At 42.2% G+C, this 19,163-nt stretch overlaps 1 protein-coding gene across 1 annotated transcript in view; it reads left to right on the forward strand.

The window, feature by feature from the left end:
* RFX8 (regulatory factor X8) overlaps nt 1-19,163 on the forward strand; it is a 954,619-nt gene that overhangs the window by 784,347 nt on the left and 151,109 nt on the right. The window lies entirely within an intron of this gene.

The raw sequence follows: 19,163 nt of genomic DNA on the forward strand, positions 1-19,163 counted from the left end.
GGGCAGAAGAGTGTCAGCCTATAGCGGTAAACACAGAACAATAAAATGTTAGTTACCATTTTATTATTCTGTGTGCTGCCGGCCATAGTGAGTGGATGGTGGGGGAGGGGCAGATTCCTGCAGATTGCAGGATGACATTATAGGTGCTCAAGTACGCATGTCAGATTGGCCGGCTGTTTATGGCCGGCTGCCTACAACGGGCTAATCTGACATGGACACTACAAAGGCAGCAATCCCAGCTGAGGGATTGCAGGCGTAGACCCCCAGTCTCAAAATAAGCACTGGGTTAGCCTGCTCCAACCAATGCAGCTCCATGATTGGTTGGATTCACAGGTCACAAGAATGGAAGCCTTTCCCTTTCCTTCCTGCTCCTCATCACCCCTAGGATCGGTGCAAGGAGAGGAGCATCTGTTTAGAGTGCCCAGTGGCAGGCAGCATTTATGGTTGGTGCCCCACCATTAATTATTGTTGCCGGCCACCATTGTTACTCATGCGCCACAGCACAATTTAGCTCTGTGCACACGGTCCTTTAAAATGGTAAGTAAATTGAAGCTATGTTTTGTGTCACGTTGCACAATTTTATATGCCAAAACGTATTAAATAAAGGCTTAAGTCTCAAAGACAAAAGCCTTTCAGTCTCTCTTGTCTTGTACAACACTCAGCATTCAGGGGTAGATTTACAATATTTTAACGCAGTGCAACAACCAAAGTTGATGTGCTACATTTAGAAGGTGAGAGCAGGGCAGCACCATATCTACAAAGAAATGGTACTTCCACTGTCATCTACAGCACTATCACACAAACATGTTGACAAGCGCCATTCACACTCTTTTGCACCATAGTGCAAAGGTGCCTGCATGATATATAGCCTAGGTTTTAAACTACATGATTACTTGTTCAGTACAAAATACTACATCTGATAGAGACATCTAGCTGCAGATTCCTTAACTTTGAAATTCCCCCAGGTGTAGGACTGGATCAGAAATCTTTCAGCAATGCCTCAGCGTGCCAGGGATGGCGCCATACGGCACTGTGATGGCATCTATTCAGGTTGTGATATCAGTGCAACCATATAAGTCCCATCTGGTGCGGGGAAGTCAGTTTCTTCTTTTCTGCGCTACAACGCGTATCCCTAGAAGCGGTTCTTCAGGCATTTATGGCCTACTTAAAAAAATATTGTTGTTTAGAACAGTGTGCCCCTTTGTCCCTATGGCTTTAGGCTTTAAGCCTTGTGCGTTTTGTAGTCAGCAGATGTTGGTTACAGACCCACATACAATTTGTATGTGGTGTTCGGGCGATCACCACGACGCAGAGGATTGCAGCTCCTGCCAAAAGCTGAAGCTGATGGTGCTTAGAGAGCGCTGTATGAAGTTTCTGGCAGCGCATTTGTTGCAATCTTTGGACACTTCTCAGCCTCGATCTTCATCGTCCCAGAAGGAGGTCCGTTTGCAGGGTCGTTCTAGAAGCTGGAGCTGGTCCAAAAGATGTTGTTCTCCAGAGACGTTGAAAGGTAAGAATGGTTGTAGTCGCGGCAGCTCCCAGTTTTGCCACGTGGAGACTCTGTCTCCCATGACTCCTCCCGCTTCACGGTTGAGAAGGCCTTATGCGACTCCATATCTCCCCGTCTTTCCAGGAGTCAGGACGTCGATGGCCTACATGACTGAGTATTATAACTCTGTAACCTAATCTTTGAAACTTCATCTCCTTCTGGAGCGCGTCCGGGCCCCAAGGAAGTGAGTGGGGCACTGTCAGAGGGTTCAACCTCCATGACGGTTGGGCCATAAGAATTGTTGTTTCGGCGTTGATCAGGATCGACCGCTTCAGTGCAGATATACAGTCCCTTGGGATCTCTGCCTATGGCACCCGTTTTTGACTAGCTGACTCTGGTACTGTTGTTGGTGGCGTTGGTCAAAATCATCTCTCCTCCTCCTATCAACGTCGAGGCGTCACCTTCTCTGCATCGTTTGCCATTGAATGTGGAGTCGACAGTAAATACTGAGGGGAATGTGATGTTGTTGGTTCTTTCTAAGGAAGAGACTTCTGAAGGTTGCCATGTGTCGTCTGAGACAGAGACTTTTCAGCCCATTTCGAATACTTTTATATCTCAGGTGGAGGAGAGTTGAATAGCTGCTCTTGGAGAGACTAGTGGATTAGAATTGTCACCAGCAACAGGGTCACTTCTCCCCCTAGTCTCGCTATTGAGGCGAGTTCGACCTCCCAGATCTGCAGAGGAAGGTGGCCATAGTGTTGGATTTGTGGCTACCTACAGTGCAGATGTCTACCGACGCTATGATTGGGGTCCCTTGCCAAGGACAGGTGGGGGAAGAGCCTGTTCTTCCATACAGTGATGCCCTGTTTGAGATTTTATTAGGATCTTGGGCCAAGCCTGAGTCAGGGGTCTCAATTGATCGGGATATCGCTTGCAGACATTTACCTGCACATGGAGACCTGGTTTGCCTCCATAGACATCCTTCCACTCGTAGCCTCGTGATTCTGGCTGGAACATCTTATCATGATGTGGATTCTGCGCCCAAGACTCCATTGAATAAGGATTCTAGGAGTCAAGATGCATGTGGCAAACACATCTTTACTTCTGCCAGCTCTCCCTTGAGATCCACCAAGATGTCTGGTGTGCTAGGGCATTTTTACCATGCTTTGTGGAATTCTTTGTGGAATATGTTGCATTCTCTTCCAGATAACTTCTGTTCTGAGGTGGCTGGCTTGATAAGAGATGGTCAACAGGTAGCTAAACTTTTAATTACATGTGGCACGTTGGTCGACATCAACAACACTAAGGTGGACGGGGGCCCTAGGGAATTTTAAGAGACCAAGCATTGACACACTCCCTTACTGTAGTAACTAACACAAAAGTGTCTATGGGTCTAGCTTGGATATTGTGCCATTAGTGATACAAATCAGGTCAATAGACAAAAATGTAACCAGAAGAGGAAAAAGGAGGTGGAATCATGTGATCCTAACCTGGCCTGAACAATTAAGGATACCTATCAGTCACCACACGGATCTGCCCTTCATCATTTGGGACTCCTTCTGGACATATGTTAACGAGCTTCAAGTGATGCATGAGGATAAGATGGAACATCCTCCATCATCTAGATAACCCGCTCGATGGTCTACGTACTGGTGGTCAGTGATCTATGTGATAATGGGTGACTGATTTGCAGTGCATGTGAAGGTGGAAAAGTGTATTAAAATTGGGTGAGGGGGCAACACGTTAGTTTATTCTTGTTTCTGCTCACTCCACCAATGTTAAAAACAGAACAAAGCGAAGCAGTTTTCAACAAATAACTGCCTAGATGAAATATAGGTCAACATGTTTCAGCAAATATCATGGACAGAATAGTCCGTGCCTTCTTAAGGACCTAGAAAATGCTGGTGCTACTGCAAAGTGCAAATTCAGATGTGCAAACATAAAGTGCCAAAAAGGTGCAAAATCATAATATGAAAAGGAACATGATCACCTGTAGTCCTAGGTGTCTGCTATCTTCCTGTGTGTGGATCATACATGCCACAGTTGCACAGGAGAGATAGGCCTCACCCCACCTGGCAGCAGCTCAGGAAATAAGGGAAGCACTGCTCTTTCCGTCGGTACTTTTTGCCGGCATCCGAGCCGACTGGGGACGTTGGTCGACATGCCATTTGATGGTACGCATCTCTTTGGGGCTCAGGCCGATGCAGCATTAAGATCCCTCCGTGATAGGCAAAGGAATACAGAGTCATAATTCCTCATTCTTTGTTTATATGCTAATTGGCCCATACCTGGGTTTATAGGTGGTTAAGCCTTCTTAGGGTATTGTCCTGTCCACTTTTGGTGCACCAGATGGTGTTTCTCAGAGGAGCAGATGTATTTGTTTCAATACCATCTTGATTGAAGGGTGATGGTGTCTCTTTATTCTTTTACCTACAAGGACGAGCTTTACACTCAGGAGGATTATTGAAAGAGAAGTTTCTTCCGGATAGGAAACTTATCTGTTCACATGCTTCTTTGAAGCATTTCGGAACACTGAATTTGCATGGCTTATGTCTTTCAGTATTTCTTATAGAGACATATTGTTGTGCCGGTTATGAGACCTGGTACATAGAGTGTGTATCTGTTTTTGTATATACCCCGATTTTTCCTGTCAGGTTAATCAGCGCAACTCTTTGTCACTACTTAAGCGGAATACATGTTCATTGTGGGTGCTTCACTTTTTTAAAGCACTGACCTGGTAAGCTCAGAGTCTATGTTTTGTATACTTTCAAATACTCACACTCTTGGCTTCCTCATCTGTTGGAGAGTATATGTAATTCCTGTGTTTAATGTTAGAACAGGGTAGTTATGTGAACTTTGTGCCCAAGGATATCTGAGAGGCAGTGTCTGAAAAAGTGTTCCTTCAGGCTGTGTTTGGCTATGCCTTGCATAGTACGAGAATTGTAGGCTTTCATAGAAGCTCTTCTTCTTCTTTATTTTCCTGCAATGTTTTGGTTTTAATCTTTTTTTCATTGAGTGGATTAAAACATAATTATAATATCAGAATATGTCAGCTGTGTCATCCATCTGCCAAGCCCAGGGGATACCCTTCTCGGGTCTCGTCGCCACTCCCTGACTGCACCGAATTCCCGGAACCACGCAGGTCTTAGGATCTCGCCGACCATCCGTGTTTCTATCGCAAATTCCAAATGCCAAATACCGGCTATATTCTGTCCACGTAGAAGAGCCGACTTTCATCGCTGGGTTTACGGAGAAAAAGGAAGCGGAGAAATGATCCTGGAGGCAATATCACCACAGCAGCTTCTGCATAACGCTAGCAGTGTTTGTGCGCCATACACAGGAGGAGGAGCTCCGTCACGGCCGTTAGCTTCCGGCCGTCATACTCCCCCACCTTCTCCGGCCTCGTTCGGCGCGGAACTGCCCCATGTTAAGGTGGTAAGGGCAACCCCTGGTAAGATCTCTCGTAAAACGCCAGTAGTTGCTGGCAATTTCTTCTGGAGGGGAGGCAGCTGCGAGCTTTTAGCTAGCGCGCAAAACACCATTAAGCACCGTTGTAAAGATATCTTTGCAGGGGGAAGCAGGGAGCGAGCAAGCTGCGGAGGAAACTCGGTTCTTGAGGTACTTTCAACACTGACCCCACTGCATGCTACACAGGGTCTTGGCAGTAAGGAACAGGTCTGGGAACCCTGCATGGAGGAGAGTGGATATAACGTTTTTAGTCTACACACAAGTAAACCGAGTTCCCCTTTGAAAGTGCCTACTGCTAAGGCCGGAGTAAGTCGCTACTCATTACGAAACCGAGCTGCCAGTATAGCGCCTGCACCACAGAAACCATCAGTGTCCCCACCAGTAATACAAATCCAAGCGATCTCTCGAGTAGGAAAAGGAAACCATAGCGGCAACAACACCCCTCCGGGGAAAGGGAGAGGGAGAAAAAAGATGAAGGGTGCTGTATTGACTGCATCAAAGGTCACTCCCTCATTGAAGTCGTTTTATAAAGTTCTCTCTCTGTCTACTACAGATAGAGTGGGAAAGATGGCCACAAACAGTACCTCAGCAAGTAAGGGGCCGGGTATTGGCGATAACACAACAACCACGCCCTCCCAGCTAACTCAACCACTCCAGTCTTCTCCATCCCCTGTGGAAGATATGGTTCATCCATCGATAGAACTCTCAAACAGTTTCTCCGCCTTGGAAATCCAAGCCTCTGAGCAGGGGGGCTCGGAATATCAGAAGGATGATGTAAATGGTTCTAAAGAAGACGATGATTCTCAGTTAATCAGTGAGGGTGTGCATATAGGCCCTACTTCACCGACAGTGCCTACTCCTGTTACCTTGGCAGATATTTTGCTAGGACTAAAGGAGGACATGGGGAAGAGATTTGAAGAGATGGGGAAGAGATTTACAATTTCAGAGACCAATCAGGTCGCCATTCAGGCATCTTGTGAGGTGCTGGCCAGGAAAGTGAAGGAGGTTCACTAAGGACAGACGCCCTAGAAGCGGAGTTACCTAAGATCAAGGAAGTACTAAGCTCTACTGCAGTCGCTATGGACAAGCTGGTGCAGCAAAATCGGGAGATGAAAGATGACATCGAGAGGCTCGAAAATCGTGCTAGGAAGAATAATTTAAACATTTTGAATGTTCCCGAGGATGAGGAGGGAGGCGACATCAAGGCATTTGTGGTGGCATTACTCAAAACTACAATCCTGAAAGATTCCACTGAAGTTGATTTAGATCTGCTAGCTGATATCCAGAGGGCTCACCGGGACCCATAAAGGCGGAACCCAGGGAGAGAGCTCCCCAGGAAGATTCTGGTGAACTTCATGACATACTCTACCAAAGAAAGGATTTTGTCCATGGCATTAAAAAACCGGTGCTATAAAGTCAACTTCCTTTTCCAGTCCGTTCTCCTTTACAATCCGTTCGGATATCTCCCATACAACTGCTACTAAACAATGGGAGATGGGCAAGAGACTTCCAATATTTAATTCATTGGGGGCCCGCGCCCAGATGAAATTCCCTGCATCACTCCGCATAATGTGGAATAACCACATGTACAACATATGCCAGATTGATGAGGCTGATAACCTCATCGAAATGATTAGGGCAGGTAGTAAGGGGGGTGGCGGAGGTGGAGAGGTGGTGTAACAGATTGGGCAGCAGACTTCGATATGGTAGCGGCCAATAGGGAAGGGAGGGACTAGTACTTTGAAATATCTGGTTTTTCTTAATTGATTCATGAATTTAGATTATAGGCTCACTTGGGAGGCAGTAATGACCACTGCTATCGAGCAATTTTAGTGTGAAATTAATAATGTATTACACTCAACCATACACAGAGGAGGGTACCCGTCTAAGGGTGTATGCTCAAGAAGAAAGGGAGGGCTCCCCATGGAGGGTGGGAGGGGGTGTGGGGGGGCAGGGGGAAGAAGGGATGCACGGGTGGGGTAGCAAGGGGAGAAAAGAAAAAAATTAGTCCTCATTTGATCACAATCTTTAGGAATTTCCCGATGAGTAGACAGGTGTTTGGTTGGTTGGCTAAGGAGGGAGGGAAGGAGACTATAAATGGCTCATTACAAGATACCATTTATCTCTTGGATTGTGAATGGGCTTAGGTGTCCTAGGAGAAGGAGATTAATAACGAGTTTCTTGGAACAATCTTAGGCTAAAGTTATCCTCCTTCAGGAAACCCACCTAAGTTCTACTGAAAGTAAAGAGATCTTTGGGAAACTCAGATGGATAGGTTCATTCTGTTGCTCTGGGCAGACGGGGGTAAACAAGGGTGTTGCAATATTGATTAAGGCCGAGATTAGGGGGTCCATAAAGTCAGTATTAACAGACCAGTCAGGGAGATGGGTTTTGGTGCAAGTTGACTTCAGTGGTAGCGAACAGACGATCGTTTCCTATTACGGTCCAAATATAGATGATCCTACCTGGTTACTTAGATTTCAGAATGGAAAAAACAACCTAGGCGGAAGTCTTAGAGTACCTGCGCAATGGTTACAGGACAAAAACTGGGAAAATGAGGGGGGGGGGGGGGAATTTGGGAAAAGGGAAGTAACAGTTTCCAATAAAAAATTATAATACTTATATATATACTAAATAGATTTTATTTTTAAACAAAAACAGTATAAAAATGCATATATCAATACAAAGTAAGATTACAATTCATAAACAAGAAAACGTAATAAAAAACACATATAGATTTCTTTTGCAGATTCCAAAAAGGTGGTGTATCAAGTTGAGTGTCAACGCGTTTCGGCGTCCAGCGCCGTTATCAAGACTTAAAACACTCCCTAAAGATAAAAACATGTTTTAGTATATGAATTTAAACGAGGCAAAAATTATTTCCTATTACATGTATTAAAACATTACATCCTATATAGTACAAATAAAAACTATGGAAACTGTGCGGAATATAAGAAAGTTTTTGTCCTGTTATTTCAGGTAAAAATAATAAACGCCCTTAAGATGAGAGCCAGGTTTGATAGTAGCCTCTACTGTAGCACTCGAACATAATAGTCCGCAAACAGATGATAAACAGACGTATGCAAGGTACATGATTTACAACAAACATAATGCTGGTACATATTAAGTTACATCTGAATTGATAAGATGGTGAACAGAAGTATGGGAGCTACATAATTTGCTTCAAGCATACTGCTGTTGCTTATTCGAACAGGTCTAAGTAAAGGTACATGATGTTATATAAAAATAAAGATACACTTTTCAATAAACATCCACTGCATTCTATCCTCTGTTTATGAATTCTAAGTTTATACTAATGACATGAAAAAGATACACATTTCAAATAGACATCTTCAGCTTTCTATCTTTTAGTTGTGAATTTTAAGAGTGTATTGAGAGCAGAAATAATATACCATATGGTAAAGGAAGTGAAATGATAGTTTGACTAGCAAGTGGACTTGCTCCAAAGTAGCAAAGGAAATAGGTGAAAATGTAAAAGCTGATAGAGGAAAAGATATAGGTCTGGTAGAACTGCCTGAAGCATTTAAATTTTGAACGATATATCTGTTATTCATTTTATTATTCGTATTTTATTTCCCCCCCCCCCCCAACAAACAGATATAATATTCGATCTTTTTTATCATGTATTCTGCTTACCTATGGCTGAAAGCAACTCAAAATTGACTTGCGAAGCTGGTATTTTCTAAAAGGTTCAATTAAAATGTTGAAGGAAATCTGTATTATAGATGAAAAGAATTTTTTGTATAAGAAAGACTATTAATAATCTTATTAATTTCGAAGGAATGACGGAGAGAAAATTATTTTATTTATATTTTAAACCAACGCTTCCAAATACCTACTTTCTATTTAGTTTTCATCTGTTATGCAGCCTTGATGTATTTGTTCTTTATTTTAATCCAGCACTTAGATTCAAGCTTAGTTATTCGATAAACCTTGAGAGATATATGGAGAAACAGGAGGGATGTTTTTATAATTAAAAAAGACGTTACATTTCTTCATTTCTCTGCTTTGTATTAATTTGGTTAATTATTTAACTAGTTTACCTGATAAGTAAAAACAATATGACGCCGCCTCCACGGGATGAGGTGATTCAAAATAGGTTAAAAAAGGGCGTCCTTCAGTTGCACCTATATTGGAATTATATTTGAAAGGTACGCTTTAATATTTGGATTTATGGTGGATTACAGCGTTTACAAAACATGCAACTTCTAAATATGTGTCGTACTCTTCTTACCTAAAATATTTAGTTTCACGTTTGCGGGTGGCAACGGAAGGAATGCTCTTCGAGTTGTGTAGTTTTGATCCGATAGCAGCGTTGTTCTGCTTATGATCCAAAAAACGGGGCAGTACTGGGTTAAAAACAGAAGTAAATGAGGTTTGATTACAATCTCTATTAGCATTGCGGTTTTGCCGTCTAACACTTATCCTAAAATCTTAAATGCGTATGCGTACCTCACGAGCAGAAACACTTCTGATGCGCCGTCTTGATATTGACAGACGCTGTGCCGGCTGAAAGTGTTCTCGCTTTATCTTGCAGTTTATAAACACTACGGCGTGGGTCTTCGGATTCTTTCTGCGACCCAACAGTGAAAAAAGGAATTAATTAAATAGAGACTAGGTTTTTTACGGCGAGGCAGTATCTCTATCTATCGGTCACTTTTACTTACCGATGCTTTCACGGATAGTAGCGCGTGGAGGCGGTGATCTCTGTAGAACGGGTCTCCGAGGTGCAATAGATTAACTGATAGTTCCCGCGCCTTTTTATGGCCGGTGCAGCCAATTAGCATAGATTTACCATGGTAGTTAGGCGCAAGGAAAGACTATGAAAGTCGGGGTTTGTGAATAAAGCGGTAAAACATATCTCAAAAAATAATAATGCAGAGTGAATTAAATGTGGGGCTGAATTGTTTTTTCACGTAAGTGAAAAGGTTATCAGAATTCAAAATGGGACGGAAAAATTAATTGAAAAACGAATCGATTGTTTTTTCACAAAAGCAACTATGTTTACAGCATTGGGAATGCAGTTGTTATTTCAAACAATTGCATTCTCCCACGGTATTTCGCTGTTTAACCCTTCACGGAAGGTATTCAATGAAAAAATCCAAAAGACCTCACGTTTCTTTCGGATGGCTTCACCTCCTTTGTCATCAGGTACATTTATCTTCTCCAGTATGCGCCATGTGAAATCATTCGGACCATGTCCATGATCTAGGAAATGTTTTACGAGTGGCGCTGCTAATTTTTTTGTTCTCACTGCAGAACGATGTTCAGACAATCTTGTCTGGATGACTCGTGATGTCTCACCAACATATCCAAGTTGGCATGGGCATTTTAAGAAATATATCACATTTGCAGTTTTACAGTTGGACATATTTCTGGCAGTTGCTGTATAGCCATTGTGAGTAAAAGATGCTCCTTTATGAATACTGTCACAGGACTTACAGCTGGAGCAGGGAAAGGTACCTATAAGTGGATGGTCTCCAGTCAAGGTTTTCTGTAGAAAGGTATTTGGATCTGATGGATTCTTCATTCTGGAGCGCACAATGTAATCTTTTATATTTTTGTTACGCTTGTGCGCGAAGAGTGGTTTATCTAATTTCTCTGTGCCATTGCTGTTCAAAATATGCCAGGATGAGTTGATCACTTGTTTTATTTTTGCATCAACCGTCGAATGATGCGTGATGCACACCAATTTGTTAGTGTTTTCTTTTGGCTTGCCTCTTAAGAGAGCGTCTCTGTCATAGTAACGTGCTCTCTTATAAGATTTCCTCACTAGCCTGTGCGGGTAACCTCTTTCCAAAAATTTCTTTTTCATTTCAACAGCTTGAGTGTCGAAATCTTGAAGATTTGTACAGTTCCTTCTCACTCGTAGGAATTGTGAGAACGGTATACTTTGTTTTTGGTTCCTAGGGTGGAAACTGCGAAAATGGAGCAGCGTATTCCTCGCTGTAGGTTTCACATATAGATCCACCTTCAGTTTGCCTTCCTCATGGAAAATCCATATATCCAAGAATTCCAGTTTGTTGGAACTTGTATGTGAAGAGAATTTTAAATTATGGTCACATGCATTAAGCCAAGCCAGAAATTCCTCCAAAGTCTGCCTCCCATCGGTCCAGACAAAAAAGATGTCGTCTATGTATCTAGACCAATGGGAGACAGACTCGTAGAAAGGCGCTATTTCATTGTAAATATGGCGAGCTTCAAAGGCGGCCATATAGATGTTAGCCACAGAGGGTGCTACTGAAGCCCCCATGCTGAGGCGGCGTCATATTGTTTTTACTTATCAGGTAAACTAGTTAAATAATTAACCAAATTAATACAAAGCAGAGAAATGAAGAAATGTAACGTCTTTTTTAATTATAAAAACATCCCTCCTGTTTCTCCATATATCTCTCAAGGTTTATCGAATAACTAAGCTTGAATCTAAGTGCTGGATTAAAATAAAGAACAAATACATCAAGGCTGCATAACAGATGAAAACTAAATAGAAAGTAGGTATTTGGAAGCGTTGGTTTAAAATATAAATAAAATAATTTTCTCTCCGTCATTCCTTCGAAATTAATAAGATTATTAATAGTCTTTCTTATACAAAAAATTCTTTTCATCTATAATACAGATTTCCTTCAACATTTTAATTGAACCTTTTAGAAAATACCAGCTTCGCAAGTCAATTTTGAGTTGCTTTCAGCCATAGGTAAGCAGAATACATGATAAAAAAGATCGAATATTATATCTGTTTGTTGGGGGGGGGAGGGGGAAATAAAATACGAATAATAAAATGAATAACAGATATATCGTTCAAAATTTAAATGCTTCAGGCAGTTCTACCAGACCTATATCTTTTCCTCTATCAGCTTTTACATTTTCACCTATTTCCTTTGCTACTTTGGAGCAAGTCCACTTGCTAGTCAAACTATCATTTCACTTCCTTTACCATATGGTATATTATTTCTGCTCTCAATACACTCTTAAAATTCACAACTAAAATATAGAAAGCTGAAGATGTCTATTTGAAATGTGTATCTTTTTCATGTCATTAGTATAAACTTAGAATTCATAAACAGAGGATAGAATGCAGTGGATGTTTATTGAAAAGTGTATCTTTATTTTTATATAACATCATGTACCTTTACTTAGACCTGTTCGAATAAGCAACAGCAGTATGTTTGAAGCAAATTATGTAGCTCCCATACTTCTGTTCACCATCTTATCAATTCAGATGTAACTTAATATGTACCAGCATTATGTTTGTTGTAAATCATGTACCTTGCATACGTCTGTTTATCATCTGTTTGCGGACTATTATGTTCGAGTGCTACAGTAGAGGCTACTATCAAACCTGGCTCTCATCTTAAGGGCGTTTATTATTTTTACCTGAAATAACAGGACAAAAACTTTCTTATATTCCGCACAGTTTCCATAGTTTTTATTTGTACTATATAGGATGTAATGTTTTAATACATGTAATAGGAAATAATTTTTGCCTCGTTTAAATTCATATACTAAAACATGTTTTTATCTTTAGGGAGTGTTTTAAGTCTTGATAAAGGCGCTGGACGCCGAAACGCGTTGACACTCAACTTGATACACCACCTTTTTGGAATCTGCAAAAGAAATCTATATGTGTTTTTTATTACGTTTTCTTGTTTATGAATTGTAATCTTACTTTGTATTGATATATGCATTTTTATACTGTTTTTGTTTAAAAATAAAATCTATTTAGTATATATATAAGTATTATAATTTTTTATTGGAAACTGTTACTTCCCTTTTCCCAAATTTCCCCCCCCCCCCTCATTTTCCCAGTTTTTGTCCTGTAACCATTGCGCAGGTACTCTAAGACTTCCGCCTAGGTTGTTTTTTCCATTGTGTAATTTCCCTGACCTAGGGGTAAGATTCAATTGTGTGTACAGGGAACCCTTGTTTGAAGCAAGTACTTAGATTTCAGTCCAATGTGACAGGGGTCACTTCTCCTGTGATTAAAGGGGGGGATTTCAATGTTCTCCTTGATCCTCGACAGGATCGATCTAATTATAGTCAGCATGTCGCCACCCCGCGTTCTAGACAAGCTATGGTTAACATGATGCACGAGGTGGGTCTTATTGACCTTTGGAAGATTAAGGGGGTGGCGGCACCTGGCTTCACGTATTTTAGTAAAAAACATGGGCATGTGTCAAGATTAGACTATGTCTTAGTAGACAGGTTAGGTCTAGAGGCCCTGTATGATATAAAAATACCCCCTAGTATTCTTTCAGACCATGCTCCTATTACATTCACATTTTTTATTGGGAGTGTAAGACGTATTTCTATACCCAGATGGACTCTAAAAAGGGCTGTACTTCATAATCAGGACATAGTTACCGTAGTCATTACAGCAACCAATAATTACTTCTTAGATAGCATTGGTTCTGCTCCACCCTAGTTTGTTTGGGATGCGTATAAGGCTCATGTTAGAGGCCAGATCCAAAGCCTCACTAGCTCCAGCAATAAGGTGGAGGCTTCGAAATTTAAAAACCTGGAAGATAAAATCTCCTCGTTAGAGAATAAAAGATACAGCGTCAATTCAGATAACCTGCCACAGGTTTTAGCCGACTTAGAACACCTCCGTCTTGAATACTGTGGGTTGCTGGACTTAAAAGTTAAGGCACAATGGGCCGTACACGCTATGGAGAACTATGAATATGGAGAAAAAGCTGGGCAATTTTGGCCAGTAAGATTAGAGCGGATCGGGTTAGGAATAACATAAATAGTCTAATTATTGACGATCAGGGAACTATATCATGCCATCAGGAGGATATGGTAAAACATTTGCTTTCCCTGTTTTCTAAACTATATGAAGAGGAGGAGTCTTCGCCAGACTCAGCCAACACCTTACGGTGGCTGGAGAGCAAGGCTCTGCCCAGATTAACAGATGAAGGTTGAGATATCCTTAATAGTCCCTTCACTGAGGAAGAAATTGGATCGTACATTAAAAACATAAAGAACAACAAAGCGGCCGGTCGTGATGCTCTCCCTGGAGAGGTGTATAAAGTATTCCAGGACGCTCTGACGCCAAGGCTCTGTGAATTGTTTAATTATGTTTACAGCCCGTCGGGCAGGGTCCCTCCCTCGTGGAAGGAGTCCACAATAGTGCTCATATTAAAACCAGGAAAGGACCCCCTTAAGGCAGATTCCTTAAGGTAAATCTCCCTGCTAAACGCAGATTACAAGATCGTTACAAATGTTTTGGCAGGGAGACTGGCTAAGCTGATCCCGCAACTTATTAATTCGGATCAGAAAGGTTTTGTGCCCGGAAGATATATTCACAACTTGACTCTTCAGCTGATTGGAAGAATAGACCTAGCGGAGGCACGGTCGGAACCCTTGGCAGTCGCTGCTTATGGCGCTGCGAAGGCTTTTGACTGCGTCAACTGGGGCTTCTTGTGGGATCTATTGAGCACGATGGGTATTGGTGCAACCTTCATCCAAACACTGAGGGGATGTTATGAAGGCGCTTCTGCTGCAATATTATTAAATGGCCTTTTGACATCACGCTTTAGTGTAAGGAGAGGAACTAGGCCAGGGTGTCCCATCTCGCCCCTCTTGTTCGATCTTTATATCGAGCCCCTGGCACAGGCGCTGCGGTTGGATGATCGGGTCACACCCTTTAGAGTTGGAGACTATAGTTGTAAGTTGGAATTATATGCTGATGATTTGATGATCTACACTAGCAATCCGGCTAAGGTTTTTCTGAGAGTGGAAGAGATAATGACCGATTTTGGCCAATATTCCGGGTATATGATAAATAATCTTAAAACTGAAATAATGTGCTGGGGGGGTAGATAATTGGGAGGGAGCTCGAAGTAGCCAGTTTAGATATCTGGGTATAATAATAACACCGGACCTTAACACTATAGCACAGACCAACATAAAGAAGGTGGCTAAGGATATCAATCACCTTCTGCTGAGATGGCAGAATCTTCAGTTGACAATTTATGGCAGTGTCAATTTGGTCAAAATGGTAATTTTGCCTAAACTGACATACTTGTTTAATATGATACCACTGACCTTCCCTTATAAAATTCTGGCCTAAATTCAGGGGAAAATAGGTAGCTTCATCTGGGCGAATAAAAACACCAGGATCTCCTGGAAAAAGCTAAAAAGAAAATTGATGGGGGGAGGGCTAGCGCTTTCTGACATCCTCTGGTATGCTTTTTCTTTTCAGCTGAAAAATATTCGATGCCTCCTTACCAGCCCCAACGACTCCAATTGGGGGCGGTTACTGAACATGATGGTAGAACAAGAGGGGGTGGGCCAGGTTTTTTGTATAAATTTGGTGCGCCAAAATTTTACAAAAAGGTACGCCTAAAGGTATTAAAGCATGCACTCTCAGTATGGTCTAGAGTTAAGGGGAGATGGGGCATAAAGTATTATTCAGACCTTGCCTCCCTAGGTTTGCCGCCATGTTTGGAGGACAGTCTCTCTCTTCCCATAAGGAGAGCAGGGATAACAATATGGTCAGACATAGTAACATCAGAGGGGGTTCTCCCTTGGGAGGTTTTGAGACTGAAGATCGGGGACTCCTTCTCCAGATTGAAATATATTCAGATCTGCTCCTGGTTTACCTCTGAGAGAGAAAACATAGGTGCGAACTGGGATATTGAGTCTGCTCTCCAATTCCCTAGTCCCAGGAAGAAGGAAGTGGGATTCTGGTATAGAAAAATGCTTGAGGTGGAGGAAATGGAGGACCCCCCAATGTACTAAATCTGGAATTCCTCTAGGCTGGAAGATGCATCAGCTGATCTCTATGATACATCTTTTCATATCTTGTACAAATATGTCAGATCAGCCTCCCTGAAGAAAAATCATTTTTTTACCATTAATAGGCTTTATTATACGCCAAAAAAGATTGCTAAGTTCGTGAACCCCTCCCCATCGTGCTCTAGATGTGGACTAGTCGAAGCGGACGACATACATGTTTTCTATGACTACTTTAGTCTGGGTACCTTTTGGTCTATGGTGGGCATTTTTAAGGTTCAATTGAGTCTGAATGTAGCTAGAGTTTTCTTTGGGTTGGACATGGATCTTGTTGCTCTATTAAGGGGGGCACAAGTGGCTTTATTTCTTAGTCTTATTTTATTTGCGCGCAGAGAGATCTGCAAGTTATGGAAGGATGCTAGCCCGCCCCTATATGAAAGCTGGCTCCGGGCGGCACTGAGTACTGCGCGTCTAGAATCTGGATTGGCACAAAATGTAAATAGCGCGGTGTGGAATCCCTTGTTAGAATGGGGAAGAGAAATGAGACTGGTCTAAGGCCCTGCTCAGTCCTATGATTACACCATGCCTCGGAATAAAGGGGATGGGCGGGTCAGCCCCAGGTGAATGCTAGAACGTCAGCCCCGGGCGCCCAGGACGGAATGGGTTGAGAAAGTTTATTTGCACTGCCTTTGGTGGAATGAGGACAAAAAAAACATAATTATTTTTATTTTAAATACTTAGTCTTGCCTCTACTAAAGATATCAATTTGTACCTGGACTACAACATCCAGCATTCCTTGGGAGTACACGCCCACTGAGGATAGACTAAGTATTTAAAACAACTGCAAGAACCAGGCACGCTGTTTCCTTTCCCCTGAATGCCAAACCAATGATGAAGGGAACATTCTCCCAAAACGCGTATGGTGTAACCTGGCGCAAGACTTTGCTGTAAGTGAGGGGTGCATCCTGCTGGTTGCCTGTCGAATAAAAGAGGGTCAAGCAACACGTTGGGTGTGGTGTCTTCTAGCTGCGAGCAGTTGCATATGGAATATATAGTGGTCCTCTCTGACCACGAAGACACCCCACTGTGGAAGAGCAGGTCCATGTGTCAGGTTTCGTGACACAGTGTGGAACAACGGACTCGTTTGGTGTGGCGCAAGAATAAACAGCGGGCTGTCCTTGCCCCCTTCAGCGACTCGATGGATTTTAATAGAGGAGGAGAGGGTACAGCGACCTCTACTAAAGATATCAGTTCGTACCTGGACTACAACATCCAGCATTCCTTGGGAGTACACGCCCACTGAGGCAAGACTAAGTATTTAAAACACCTGCAAGAACCAGGCACGCTATTTCCTTTCCCCTGAACGCCAAACCAATGATGAAGGGAGCATTCTCCCGAAACGCGTATGGTGTAACCTGGCGCAAGACTTCGCTGTAAGGGATGGGTGCATCCTGCTGTTTGCCTGCCGAATAAAAGAGGGTCAAGCAACACGTTGGGTGTGGTGTCTTCTAGCTGAGAGCAGTTGCATATGGAATATATAGTGGTCCGCTCTGACCACGAAGACACCTCACTGCGGAAGAGCAGGTCCATGTGTCAGGTTTCGTGGCACAGTGTGGAACAAAGGACTCGTTTGGTGCGGCGCAAGAATAAACAGCGGGCTGTCCTTGCCCCCTTCAGCGACCCAATGGATTTTAATGGAGGAGGAGAGGGCACAGCGACCTCTAATAAAGATATCAAATTGTACCTGGACTACAACATCCAGCATTCCTTGGGAGTACACGCCCACTGAGGCAAGACTAAGTATTTAAAACACCTGCAAGAACCAGGCACGCTGTTTCCTTTCCCCTACACGCCAAACCAACGATGAAGGGAAAATTCTCCCGAAACGTGTATGGTGTAACCTGGCACAAGACTTCGCTGTAAGGGAGGGGTGCATCCTGCTGTTTGCCTGCCGACTAAAAGAGAGTCAGTGATGTCATCAGTGATGTCACTGACCATGTCATGAATGATGTAATATGTGACATCATCAGCAGTGGATTGCGGGTGCGCGATATATAGTTAGTGCAACTAACTATATATGGAATTTCAATGGTTTTGTGTGAGTAAAATAAGGTTTTGTAAATGCGAATTCCTAAATATATATGGTCTATAACCTATGGTTTTTTCAGTGAATATATATATATATATATATATATATACAAATCTCCAAAGTTGCCCGTAGACAAGGTAGGTCACACTCTCCAGCGGCTTGTAACAAGCATATTTCTCGCAGCAACTTTTCAGGGTTAAAGCAGCACTCCGTCCTTCTGTGATTGAAGTCCTCATGTCGACAATAATGAAGCCTGACTCGTTTCTGAACTAATGCCATCATCAGAGGCTCGACAGGAGATTCATGGAGTAGACACGCCCACACCTTTTGTATTTAATCGCCCTCAGTTGGGCTTCTCGCAGTTCAATAACCGCAATGTCTTAAGGGCTATGTAGTGCGTGTCCGCCACAATAATTTCACTGTTATAGGTGCCCTGGATGGTCCCTGAGGGGCGAGTGAGCCATAGATCCCCTGCTGCTGGTCCATAGTGGGTCTAAGAAGGTTCCGAGTCCCGTGGCCCCCTTCGACAGGGGGTGGTGCGCAACTTCACGGCCGGACTGCCGCGTTACAACATTCACTGGATGATGTCATCAGTGATGTCATTTGAGATGTCATCAGTGATGTCACTGACCATGTCATGAATGATGTAATATATGACATCCTCAGCAGTGGATTGCGGGCGCGCAAGTTACAGTTAGTACAACTAACTATAACGGAGGAATTTCAATGGTTTTGTACGAGTGAAATGACCAGCTAACTCTAACACTCCTAAAACCTATGGTTTTTTTCAGTGAATTTCTAAGGTTTTTTAAATGATAATTCCTAACTATAACATGTGTGAAACCTATGGTTTTTTCAGTGAATTTCTAAGGTTTTTTTAAATGATAATTCCTAACTATAACATGTGTGAAACCTATGGTTTTTTCAGTGAATTTCTAAAGTTTTTTAAATGCTAATGCCTAACTATAACGTGTAAAACCTATGGTTTTTTCAGTGAATTTCTTAAGTTTATATAATGACAATGTATTAATTTTTTTTTGCATATTGTTTTACTACATTTTTTAAAAATCTTTTTTTAGCTATCTTATTTTTTAAATTACATTAAACATATTTGATAAAAAGATATTTTTTAAAAAAATTTAAATATACATTTTTTTATAATTTTTTGTTCATTTAAGTATATTTATATTATTTTCTATATTTTTTTCTATTCTTTTTAGAGACGCGCACCCTTCTCATTCACTGCGCGGAACGTGTCCACCATTTTAGGATTGCTTTGTAGGATCCGCGTAGGGAGTGCGACGAGTACGACTTTCCCAATGCGGACGCTATGCGATTGGTACACGACTTATAGCGGAT

This window comes from Lissotriton vulgaris, chromosome 8 (genome assembly GCF_964263255.1).
Source record: "Lissotriton vulgaris chromosome 8, aLisVul1.2, whole genome shotgun sequence".
Lineage (NCBI taxonomy): Eukaryota > Metazoa > Chordata > Amphibia > Caudata > Salamandridae > Lissotriton > Lissotriton vulgaris.